The 9,630-nt window shown below is 30.7% G+C and overlaps 1 long non-coding RNA gene across 1 annotated transcript; it reads left to right on the top strand.

Annotated features, from left to right (window-relative positions):
- Positions 1-54: 54 nt before the first annotated feature.
- Positions 55-1,346, top strand: LOC105763664 (uncharacterized). The gene is made up of 4 exons (XR_008191722.1): positions 55-242; positions 320-361; positions 427-471; positions 1,077-1,346. It is a non-coding gene; the product is annotated as an uncharacterized LOC105763664 (long non-coding RNA).
- Positions 1,347-9,630: the final 8,284 nt, after the last annotated feature.

The following is a 9,630-nucleotide window of genomic DNA, read 5'->3' as shown; positions in this document are numbered from 1 at the left end:
AGGCTAAAACCAAACTAATTCCTTTATTAGATTCGATATATTGACATTGCTTTTCTGCAGATCATTTCACAGATACCTTGTTTGATAAATTTCAAAATATGATTTAAGTTTAATTCCCAACATTAATTGACCATTTCTTCTTGATGTTGAATGATGGGCAGATTGATCTATCATATTATGACTTGTTTGGGAGTCTTAAGTTAGTTCTATTAAATGGTTCCAAGCTTCTGAGTAAACAAGAGGTAATATTCTACAAGAACTGACTTTAACTTTTGACCATCAGAAATTATTTATATAGCTTCCTAATTCCTATGTACAGCCACTAAAAGAATCAGTCATTGAAATCTTTAACTGCAAAGAGGTATATATACAACTGAACATGGCTAATTTCATGCCTTCTTTTTCAATATTCACTTTTATCTACAGGGCGAATTTGCATACCCTTGGGTTGAGAAAGTCATCGTGGAACAGGTCTGACATGAGAGTTTAAGTTGTGTTATTCTATATTATTTAACTATTATCCATTCTTATTGTCATATTAATTATTTAATTGTCTTGCTTTTTCTTGATTTGTTATGCCGATATCATTATATTTTGATGATGTAGTTTTCCCTAAACATAACTAACTTCTTGTAATAACTTATTTTCTGGGATGTGACTCCCAATAAGGAGAATTACTAGCAAGTTGATAGTGTTTTGCATACCTAGTTATGTTCAAGTTATTGAATATCTAGTATAGTTACTTTTGTCTTACTGAGATAGCATGTATTCAAACATATTTGATTCACAAGAGGCCTTAAAGCCAATGTTAAAGCATAAAGCTATCTTTTGCAAACCCTGCTTACCACCCTCTAAAAATGACAAATAATTAATAAATAGATAAAAACAAAAATAAAAATAGTCTTACCAGAGTTTCTTTGGACTTTGGTTTGATTCAATTATCAAATTTTTAGCTCAGCATTTGATTGGTCAGGATTCGGGTCTTCAAAGTTCCTCAATCATTTTCTTCCTTTTTTTCAGCATCAGATTTGCTTTTTTGCTTGAATCTTGACTTTATAGTCAATGTCGTGGGTCAGGTTGATTTTTGGTCGGGTTTCTTGAAGCTTTAAGGTTGTATGATCGTGGCTGGCGCCAAATAGAAGGTAAGTGCACAATGAGTTGAATTGATTTACTTATCTTTGCCATGTTCACTATGGTTTGAACAGTTTAAGTTACTCTTATTTTCATGCAGAGCATGTAGGCACCAAATCTGCAGTTAAAATTCGAAGCCATGCTCAAAATTTTTTCTCTAAGACTCATTGCTTTGAGTTCATTAGATTTCCTTGATTAAGAATCAAAAGTTTTATTGCCGTGCATATGTATTATTTATTTTAGTTTTGATTCTAAATTTTTATTTTTACTTAAGAGTTCTAACTTTTGGATTTTAATTGTGTTATTAATTTATTATTTTAAATTCTAAATTTAAATTCATTAATTTTTATATTTAGTTTTAAAGTTAAAATTTTCGTAGAAAATTTAATTTAAATAATATTTTTTTATTTATCATTAAAACAGAATATAATATTTATCATAAAAATAAATATTATTTGAAAAAAAATTATTTTTTTAAAGATATGTTTTTAGGGGCATTTGTTTGAAAAGCGCCGCTAAAAGTCATAACCTATAGCAGTCATGATCTATAGCGGCGTTTGTGGGAAAAGCAACGCTAAAAGTCATGACCTTTAGTGGTGCTTAGCGGCGTTTGTGTAAAAGCGCCGCTAAAGGTCAGACGCCGCAAACATTAGCGACGTTGCCTAAAAAAACGCCGCTAAAATCCTGTTTTGGTGTAGTGCTTTAACTTTAGTTAAAAGTAAAAGAAATGCCACTTCAGCAATCCTTTAAAGGGTTAACAAAATTTTTAACAGTAGTAAGTAATTTAAACAATTATCTAAATTAGATTGGCTAAATTGGCAAAAAATGTATTCTATTTTAGAATGACTAACGGCCTATTTTACTTTAGGCTTTTAAAAGTCATAATAATATGAAAAATTGAAAGTTTTATAAAAAATTGAAAAATGTATTTAGATTTTAAAATTTTCAAAAAATTTAAAATTTTAAAAATATATATTCTAAAATAGTTTTAGTTTTTCTAAAAAAATTAAATTCTAAAAGTTCAAAGCAATGAATAAAATTTTTAAAAAAGGAAGAGGTCAATGTCTAGAAATTGAAAAAGTAAATTAAGAAAAGTTAAAATATATAAATTTTACAATTTTAATATTTTTGAAAAATTCAAAAAAAAATATTTTAAAAAAATTATGCAAATTTAAAAATAATTAAAAGTCAAAGAAAATATTGGTGAACGAACGATTAATGCTCGATCAACATCGTGTTGAAAACATCAATTTAGTAAACAGTGTTTTTCTACACAATGAAAATTTAAAAATTTTCTTAAAACTGAGTCATTGTGATATTTATATCAATAAACCCTTTCACCCTAATTGTACACGTGTTTCCGAAATTGGTGGACTTAATTGTTTCGGTGTTTTCAACCACGAACTTCACCACTAATTTCAACCTCAGTTTGATAGTGTATGGGTTCTATTCGCAAATCGACAAAAACTTTGTAAAAACTTTCTAAGCTAGAAACTGATTACTCAAAGAAAGGGGAGAATTATTTTAGTAGAGAGATCAATTTGCTTTTAACTCAGTAGAATAACCACATAGGAGAATGATATATTTTGACCTAGCCAGTGGTCTCTATTTATATAGAAAAATACAAGAATCTACAACGACCCGTAAGTTAGTGGTGTCAGAAACAATAATTTTAGAATCTCATTTTTGATAATTGAGTCCGTAAATATTATTATTTAATATTTACGAGGTTAGTATATAATTTAATTAAAGTTTGGTCCTTTAATTTTTTAATTGGATAGTTAATTAAGGTATAAAGACTAAATTGTAAAAGTGATAAAAATTAATTTCTACAAATTTTTAATTAATTGGAGGACCAAATGTGCAATTAGACTATAAGTTAAAAGCTAAACGGTGGTGGAGACTAGTTGTCATCCACCAAATTAGCTAAGCATGTTTACTATTATAAATAAGGTTAATTAGATTAGTTTTAATTAATTAATAAACTAATTAAACTATATAAGTTAAAATATGGAAGGAAACAAAATCATTTTTTTCATCTTCTTTCTTTCACCGTAGCAACAAGGAGAAAAGATAGGGTTTTGATGTTTCAACTTTAGTCCCTCAATTGGTAATTAATTTTAATTTTTTTTATTACAAATTTTATGTTTTTGAGGTTTTGGGAGCTTGATTTAGTTAACTTAAGTGTCAATTTGCAAAACTGTTAAAGTTTTCAAAAGTTTCTATTGTTGAATACTTAATGAAATTAGTGTTAAATTGTAACACCCCTAACTCGAATCTGTCGCCAGAATAGGGTTACGGAGCATTACTGGTGTTTGCAAATCAAACAGACAGAAAATGAAAACATTTCATATCATATAGCATTCATGTTAAAAACCAATCAAAATCATACATATTGTCCCTTATACGAGCCCTCGAGGCCCAAAATACACATTAGAAACAAATAAGGACTAAATTAGAAACTTAGAGAATTTTTCGGAAGCATTTAAAATTTTCAAAATTGCAGGGTCACATGACCGTATGGCCAGGCCATGTGACTCACACGACCAAAAGACAAACCCGTGCCTTAAGCCGTGTGGGCATTCGAAATAGGGATACACAGCTATGTTCTAATGTCACGGGCCAAAGTGCAAGGCCCGTGACCGTTACACAAGATGCTCCCCATAGAGGTCTATCGATTAGATGGGGAACATTTAGCCTACGAGAGCTGGCTCAATTCAAAGAACTATTGGAGAAGCCTGTCAGACTGAAGCCTGGTTGGCCCGATAAGGAAGACATGACAACTTAGGCTAATATGGTAACTAATCTTAGAAGATAGAGGGAATCATATCTTGTAAAGATTAGATTAGATTTGATATGACATATATTGTAAATCCCTAAAATAAAGAGATATGGTTAATCTCGTTTGTCGATATAAATGTATCTTGACCATTGGTTTTAGGGGAGCTCAGCTATAAATAGAGAGCCTCCCCCTCATTTGTACTCATTCCATTGTATGTTGAATTCTTAAGAAAAATAGAATTCTGAGAGCATTTACTCAAACACCTTGTGTGCATTCTTTTCTGTGGCTTTCTGTTGTTCTTTGGTTTAGTTTCTTTTGGCATAAATCGCTTTCGCTCTTCAATTTGGTGCCTTGGAGGAGTTCTTAAGGAATCCTCACTTGAGTTAAGGCTGACTTAGGCGAGTTTGGACGAATGGATCGCCTAAGGCCAAACAGATCGCAAGAGAAAACTCTAGCCCCGTGACACTAGCCCATGCCCGTGCCCGTGCTCGTGCCTGTCCCCGTGTGAGTATACTGACTTGGGTCACACGGCCAAGCCACACGCCCATGTGCTAGGCCGTGTGAACTTACTGACTTGCAAACCTTTACAAGCTACATGGGACACACGATCGTGTCACCTGGCCGTGTGTCACACACGGCTGAGACACACGCTCGTGTCTCTGCCCGTGCGGACAAAAATAGACTATTTTACAAGCCAAATTTTTCACCCAACAAGGCATGTACCTATGGTTAACATTATGCATATAAACAAGCCATATTATGGCATCCAAAATAAGTACAATTAAGCCTTAAACGTCTAGTCTATTCAAATACAACCAATATGCCCTTAGGCACTTAAAATGAAAATTATAAACATGTTTAACCATGTAATCAAGTAATCAACCAACTTTTATGTATAATTGCATTAATACACAACATGTAAATCATTTACCAAAACTTACCATTTGGTACCAATTGAACCACTTATTCAATAGCATCAAATACATATACACTTACTATAGCATAGTACCAAATCACACCAAGTTATAAAACATACCTTATATGCATATTCAACTACTATTTTACCTTTCATCATTCAACCACAAATCATTCCACACATCAACATTATAAGGCAAATTATGCACATACCAAAATACCAAAACACAAGCCAAATAAGTGGCTAATCTCAACAAAACACATATAGGCCAACATTAGCCAAAATAACCTATACATGCCATTATAACCTTAACCAAGACATCAAAATCTACTGATATAATCTTTGGACAGTGTGATAGGTCTTCGAAGAGTTTCCAACCCAATTGAGCTTCCGATAATCTGAAAAGTAAGAAAAAATAACTACGTAAGCAATGAATGCTTAGTAAGCTCGTATAAACTTTAATCATATCTATCCATTTCAAATATGAAATTTACACATATCAAGAATAACCTTATATCGATACCGCAAGATTCATGAATACATATTCAACAACTCACAAAATGGATAAATCCACAGCATCACATATACCTATCATATTTAACAAAATAACCTATACATGCCATTATAACCTTAACCAAGACATCAAAATCTACCGATATAATCTTTGGACATTGTGATAGGTCTTCGACGAGTTTCCAACCCAATTGAGCTTCCGATAATCTAAAAAGTAAGAAAAAATAACTACGTAAGCAATGAATACTTAGTAAGCTCGTATAAACTTTAATCATATCTATCCATTTCAAATATGAAATTTACACATATCATGAATAACCCTATATCGATACCGCAAGATTCATGAATACATATTCAACAACTCACAAAATGAATAAATCCATAGCATCACATATACCTATCATATTTAACAAAGTAGGATTTTATAAAACTTTAAATCTCTTTCAATTTTCTTCCTTTCGTTTGCATTTTATTACTTTCCATTACATTTACTTTCTTTAGCTTAAATAACATCATCAATTCAACTCATCATTCCATTTCTCATCACTTTCCATTTCAAGTATGAACTTACTATTTCATTACCTTTCCCCACTCATTTCATATGCATAACACACATGACACAAACATATCATCAACCATAGCCACAAGCTAGTGCATTTAAACATAGCTATTTTAAAATTAATCACATGATAAACTATTTCGTAAGAAATTACATAATTTAAACCTTACCACTCTTTCATACACAAGCATATTTCCATTTAGACGCTTACCATTACAATGCATAACCTATAAATTAACATGGCATGATCCAACCAAAGCTTGGCCAAAGCCTAATCCTTCACACCATACATATTAGCATACATGATACAAATCATAAGCACATTAGCATGAATAACCATTTAATCTTAACATGTATCACTTGAATCTATTACTTATCTTAACTTTTCTGCACCCTACTAATAAGCATTCATACTTTCAAACATATGGCTAAGAATATTTCAAACATCATCAACTCATACCTTTCCAGACTTTCATAGTATCACTTATTGAAGCATTTATTGAACCTCCCCTTCTTCATACCCGTTGAACCACTAGAATAATATCAGATAAATAAGAATCTTGCACACTAAGTGCCAACAATGGTCGAAGCCACAACTATCACATATCTAATATCAATTCTCTCTCTCGATCCATATATGGGTCTGCTCACACAAGCTGTCAGTTAGGACGTAGCTACACGGTGCTGCTCACACAAGCTGTCAAGTAATCGCAACACATGCCAGAAACTCAGCCGCCGATAGGACGTAAAAGACCAACACCTGAAACATGGTAACCCCTAATGACATGTCATTTGTATCCTATTTATTCCTAAGGTCCAAACGGGACTCGATAGTTGTCGTGCGTTGTTGAATTTTCCTCGTTTCATTATAAGCTAAATTGTATAATAACATATATATCGATTCATTTTTAATAAAATTCATATAATAACATTAAATTTAATCAACAATATACATAGTATAGTTCATACGAACTTACCTGGCTAAATTACAGAAATACCAAAGTTTAGGGGCATGTTGGTAATTTTATATTTTCCTTTATTTTCCACCTGATCTTGATCTAAATTAATAATTTCATTCAATATATTAATTTAGACAATAAAAAATTCATTTCATGCAATTTGGTCTTTTTACATTTTACAAAATTACCTAAAAGTTTTAATTTTATTCAAATTAGTCCCTAAGCCTAAAAACGAAAATTAACCATTTTTAATACAAACTCGAGCTAGTCGAATGTTAATGATATTCAAAACATCCCATTTATGCAACAATTTCACATTAAATCCTTGTACTTTTATTAATTTAACAAATTAGTCACTAATCGAAAAATTCATCAAAATCACTTAACAAAATACTTTTAAATATCAATCAACATTCCAAATTCATCATATAACATAAAAAATCACAAGATTCATGAATGGAAGCATTCAAAATCTTTAACAATTTCAAAATCGAAGGTATGAGCTAGCTGGACCTAGTTGCAACGATCTCAAAAACATAAAAATTATTAAAAACAGGTAAGAATTACTTACCATGCAAGAATTTGAAATTGGCCGAAACCTAGCTTAGATCCATGAAAGAATTCGGTTGTAAAATGGGGAAGAAGATGACAACCATTCATATTTTACTTATGTTATTATTTTAATTTAATTAATTATCAAATTACCATTTTACCCTTGGTTAATAAATAAAACACCAAAGTCATGTCTATATTTGTCCACTAACCTCCTGAATGGTCTAATTACCATTTAAGTCCCTTTTCCTTTATTCAATTAATCATTTAATCACTCAAATCAAATAGCGATTAAATTTTACATCTTTTACAATTTAGTCCTTTTTAATTAATTAACAATTGAAACGTTAAAATTTTTCAACAAAAATTTAAAACCACCTTAATGACACTCCGTAAATATTTACGGCTCAATTTATAAAAACGAGGTCCCGATACCTCATTTTCTAAAACCACTTGACCTTAGAGTCTTACCACTTGAACTTAATAAATCGCTTATAAAACAAAAACCACTATATCAAAAACATTTTCAAAGTCACAATTAACTCGTAAATAATAAATATAATATTTACGAAATTACTCGTCAAATTTGGTGGCCTCGAAACCACTATTTTCAACACTATTGAAAAACGGGCTGTTACATAAATGGTTAGATTTTAAGCTGAGATATGAAAAAGGACTTGTTTGTAAAGTAAAAATTATTAATTTTGAACATAGGGACTAAAGTGTAAATATTTCAAAATTGGTATAAAATTTTTATAATTATGGATAGTAAATGATCTTAAAAGAATATAGTTGAGATCAGTTTTAAAATCAAGGCTCAAATTTGAAAGATATTATAATTTCGGTTTTAGGGACTAAATTGTATAAATGAAAAATTTTAAGGCATTTGAAAAATAAAATTAAACTGATACATGCTTGCAATAGGATGAAATAAGAGGGTTGTAATTGATAAATTGAATTGAATTATTGTATAGATCGAGAATTGAACCAAATCGGGGATAATTAAGAAATAAAGGTGGAATTGTTGATTAGTCCTTGAAGAGTTGGTTGTTTGTTGTTTGGACTAGGTAAGTTCATATGGTATGATTGTATTTAAATTGTTGTATATTTGATTTATGAATTATGTTTGCTTAGTAGTAGTTTGAATTGTTTACAAATTGGTACAAAGGTGAGATATAGACTAAATCATAATGAAATGATAAATTAACGATAATTTGAATATAATGGATTGCAAACTGTGATATATAATGAATTTATAGTTTATCATAACTGGTTAGAGTGAATTGATATGAAATTGATTAGTTATCAAGATAGAGGATTAAATTGAATAAACTTGAATTTAGCATAACTTGGTGAAAATGGGAAATTGGCTTGGAAATTGAGATGAATTATATTATGTATGTATGAAATGATATTTTGATTGATAATATTGATATTGATGGGATGAGAATTAAACTTATAAGAAATTTGATTATTGGATACCCTATTAATTGTTCGGGTAGAGTCGGATATAGTTGGCATGCCATAGGATAGATAGAGTACGAGTTACTTCAACTACGCATCGATGAGTGATGGACACAACTTTTACTTCAGTTATACTGATGAGGCACTGGGTGCCAAACACATTGATGAGCGTTGGGCACAAACTATTTACTTCGACATTATTTGATGAGGCACTAGGTGCCAAATTGGTGTGTTAGTTGGATCCGTGTATCTGTTCAAGTTTGAGTCAGGTTAATAGGGGTATAAAGTGTAAATTGGAAAAAAAGATATATGAATTGAGTTGATAATATGATTTAATGATTTGATTTGGAATCCGAATAATGAAATGAAATAATGAATGTCGTTATATTGAAATTGGATGTATTGTTGATGATAGATGGAAAATGATATGAAATTGATATTAATTTGAATAAATTTGGTTATAAGTGATTGAGAATTTTATATGCTTGATTTATTATAAGATGCGATATATGTTGATACTCACCTTGTTGATATGTGGTTGTCATGTTAGGTAAACTTGAAAAGCTAGTAGTTTAACTTATTAAATTGTAAATCGAGGCAAGTTGTTGTTTAGTGCCTATGAACTTACTAAGTATTTGATATGACCTCGTTGTTTCCCTTTCCTTGTAGATTGCCAACTTGCAGAACATGTCTAGCGGATCATCGAGGAGCTCACACTATCCTGTTATTGATTCAGTCGTCTTTCTATCGTTTA

This window comes from Gossypium raimondii, chromosome 12 (genome assembly GCF_025698545.1).
Source record: "Gossypium raimondii isolate GPD5lz chromosome 12, ASM2569854v1, whole genome shotgun sequence".
NCBI lineage: Eukaryota > Viridiplantae > Streptophyta > Magnoliopsida > Malvales > Malvaceae > Gossypium > Gossypium raimondii.
The sequence above is the reverse complement of the archived record's forward strand: the minus strand, read 5'-3'. Positions and strand labels throughout refer to the sequence as shown.